This window comes from Acanthisitta chloris, unplaced genomic scaffold (genome assembly GCF_000695815.1).
Source record: "Acanthisitta chloris isolate BGI_N310 unplaced genomic scaffold, ASM69581v1 scaffold3287, whole genome shotgun sequence".
In the NCBI taxonomy this organism is placed as follows: domain Eukaryota; kingdom Metazoa; phylum Chordata; class Aves; order Passeriformes; family Acanthisittidae; genus Acanthisitta; species Acanthisitta chloris.
In genome coordinates this window covers 54,770-58,602 of record NW_008684128.1, presented here as the reverse complement: position 1 = coordinate 58,602, position 3,833 = coordinate 54,770, and positions in this window count along the sequence as shown.

The window sequence follows — 3,833 nt, the reverse complement described above, 5'->3', positions numbered from 1 at the left end:
TCTAAGATGTGGAGTCCAACGTGGAAAGACTTTTTAAGTGTCAGAAACGGGAGGAGAAAAATCCCTGAAAATTATTAGAAGTTAATTTAGGAACCCCTGTGGTTTGCTCAGTGCTGTGCTTCCCTTCATGCCCTTCCTACCACAGCTGCCACCTGCACAAAGCATTAACCACCCATCCTTAATCATCACCTGAGATACCAGTGACACCCTGTGAAGAAAAGGTGACCTAAATGACACTTATGCAAACCCAGGTGTAGATGTGCTCATCACTCCTGTACTGCCTGACTTGCACAGCTTGTAATATCCTTCTAAGTCTGTGCAAGATCACGTTGGGTGTCACTAAACAAATGCCACGTTGTTAGAATGATGTCAAAGCAATTTGTTCTATGAAGGCTGAAAAGTGCAGATGTGGGAGAAACCTTCAGAAGTCCCTACCACACCTGGCAATCCATAGATCTAAGACCTTGGGAGTCTTCAGTCACAGAATCAAAGAATCCCAGAATGGTTTGGGTTGGAAGGTAACCTTAAGATCATTCAGTTCCGACCCCTTGGCATGGGCTGGGATATTTTCCACTAGACCAGGTAGCCCCATATCTCATCCCACTTGGCCTTGAACACTTCCAGGGATGGGGCAGCCACAGCTTCCATGGGCAACCTGTGCCAGTTCCTCCACATCCTCACAGTAAATAATTTCTACTATGTATCTAACCTAAATTTCCCCTCTTGCAGTTTAATCCAATCTCTGTCCCCATCCATAACACTCTAGTTCTTTCAGCATGGTCTCTTTCCACTAACCTAATGAAGGGCAAAGATTTACCTGGAGAAATATAGGTTGGCTTCATGCTGCCTGTGCAGGAGAACATCTCACCATGGCTGTGCTCTCCCCCATAACAAACATACTAAGACTGGTGATATATTTATTAGTACAGCAGAGCTTCGGGGAGCAACAGACACAGTGGATCAGTGGAGCATGAATAAGAGAGAATAGACACCCACCCTTGACTTCAATCATGTCAGCAGAAAATGGTCTGCAAGGGGTAAAATGTTCAGGAATGAAAACTGAGGCACAGACTTTCCTTGGTCATAGATCAGAAAGCAGAATCAAATAAATTATTGACAGCTTGACTTATACAGATTAAGAAACTCAGTGCTGTAAAGAGTTATATGGATGTTCTTCACTGATGTGAAGGTTATGTGGTGTTGGTAGCACCCAAATGTCTTCAATAGAATAATGTAATTTTATATTTGTGATAATAAAGGTGGTGCTGTGCTGTGATATGGAGCCTGTGTCCATGCTTCACTTCCTACCTGCAAGGACTCTTGATCTTTGGAAACTCAGTCTCTCAATTTGAGTTAGTTCTGGAAGATTTCTTCTTTGTTGATTCTAAATGATCTTCAAAGAAAGAGTTGAATCTAAATCTCCATTTTTAATCTAAAGCTCTATTTCCTTTGGCATTTATTTGCATCTGCTTGGTGGTTGTTTTCTTCTCTTCTACTATACATAGAAATTTCAAAAGTGACTTAACATGCGATGCAGGAATTCTTGTGCCCTATTTGAATTACACTTTATTTACTAATTAGGATATGTTTAGCATTTTAAGCAAACATTCATTTCTTTCTTGTTTGTTTGAGAGACAGTTTTCTCTGGGGGTTTGCTTGAACTCTCTGTGTTGCTGTATCAAGTCTGGGGAGTACAGCAAGATCCAGAAGCCTGAAAAATCCACCACGGCATCTGCAGCATCCACAGTGTTTTTGACAGAAATGGCTGAATTTGAGTGGCAAATTCACTATTCTTTAAGCACATTATAGTACACTCTACAATCAACACTTAGATGAGTTCAGAGAAATCCTAGAGTCATAGAATAGTTTTGGTTGGAAGGGACTTTAAAGATCGTCACGTTCCACACCTCTGCCATGGGCAGGGACACCTCCCCACTAGACCAGGTTGCTCAGAGCCCCATCCAACGTGGCCTGGAACATTTCCAGGGATGGAGCAGACACAGCTTCTCTGGGCAACCTATCCCAGTGCCCCTCACTGGGACGAATTTCTTCTAATATCTAATCTAAATCTACCCCACAACAAAATTCCAGATAGAAGAACAGGACACCAAGTTGGTTTTCTGTTGTCACATTACAGATTCAGTTTTCATGACTGGTTTAATTCTTCAGCAGCTCCCAAAATCACAGGTGGGATGGCACTGATGTTTTGGTTTTTAAAGACTGCTGGAAATGTGAACAAATTTAGAGGGACTCCAGGGTTGCTAACCTAGCCAAGAAGAGATGGCTGATGTGGAAAAATATTAGCAAAGCCAAAAACATGACAATGGAAGCATTTTCTCTTTGTGCTGAGAATCCTTTCCAGGCCTGGCACTCAACAACAAATGGGAAAGAGAATAAGCCAATGCACTCATCCATCATTGTGACAGTATCTATGCAGGCAGCACTTTTCATCTGAGGAAGCTTTAGACATTTGTCATAGTAACTGTCCTCAAAATTCGTAGTACACTTCTCAGCCTGGTATCTACACATTACCCTCAGCCATCTCTGTGAGAGAGATAAATGCACAATTCAAAGGAAACTGGAGTGCTGGATGGTGAGGGAGACAGAAAACAGCTCCTCAAATAGCAAATTAGCCCTGAAATTAAAACACATGCATTGGTCCAAGAGCATGAAAATCTTCTATCTGCACCATTATTGGTGCTGATTATATGTTAGAAAGAAATTCCTTCCTGTGAGGGTGGTGAGGCACTGGCACAGGTTGCCCAGAAAATCTGTGGCTACTCCATCCCTGGAAGTGTTCAAGACCAGGCAGGATGGGGCTTGGAGCAACATGGTCTAGTGGACAGTGTCCCTGCCCAGGTCAGAGAAGGTTGTGCTTTTCAACTTCATTCTCAAAAACATCCTGAACTCCTCCCAGAACCAACAGATAACCAGTTTTTCAGTTTCTCTCCATCACTGGATACCTTTAGAATCAACTAACCTGCTACCAGTCAGATGCTTCCCCAGGAAAGAGTTGACAGCCAGACTCGCACTCTTTTTCCCAGCAAGCACATCTCAAGGCTTTCCCCTGCCTGGTCTCAGCCCCCACAGTGGAGCTTTGTACTTTTTCAGTGGCACTTACACAGCTGCTCTAAATAATTGCCCTGCTTGAAGGAAGTTCCATTTTCTCTGTGTAATTTCAGTTCTGATATCGTAACATCTGAATAATGTATCAGAGCAGTGATGTCTACCATCCCTTCAGCTCCCTATTTGCCCCGAGTTCCCTGTCATCTCAGCCTGATGGAATCAAAGGAATAGTCCAGGATGCTTTCCTAGCTCCTGGGTACCACTGCTGAGAAATCTCTGATCACTGTTAATCACGTTGGTTCAGTAAGGTCCAAATTCTAATGCAATTACCAGGGGAGTAACTGTATCAGCTTTATTGTCTCTCCTCTGAGGACATACAGAATTTCCTCAAGGCCTATTCAGGGCATGTATAACTCCACAGGCTTAAACACTCTTCCACATACCCCATATCAAAAACCAAGAGAAGTTTAATCACATTTTTCTTCCTAAATTGCAGCTTCAAGGCAACATGGTGACCTATGGCTGCATATATTTTTTTACAAAGACTCCTGATTTATTTTGATTAAGATGGATAAGCCCATCTTGTATTCCCAGCAGAGAAGTACATTTTAGGATTGATATGCATCACTGTTAGATGTGCCTCTGGTGCTATAATCACAATTTCCAAAAGCACTTTGAACAGCAGGCAGGAGAGGACTGGATGGAGGCTATTTAAACCCTTTTCTGATTACAGTTCTCAGGAGGAAACTGCTTGCTGCTTATTCAGC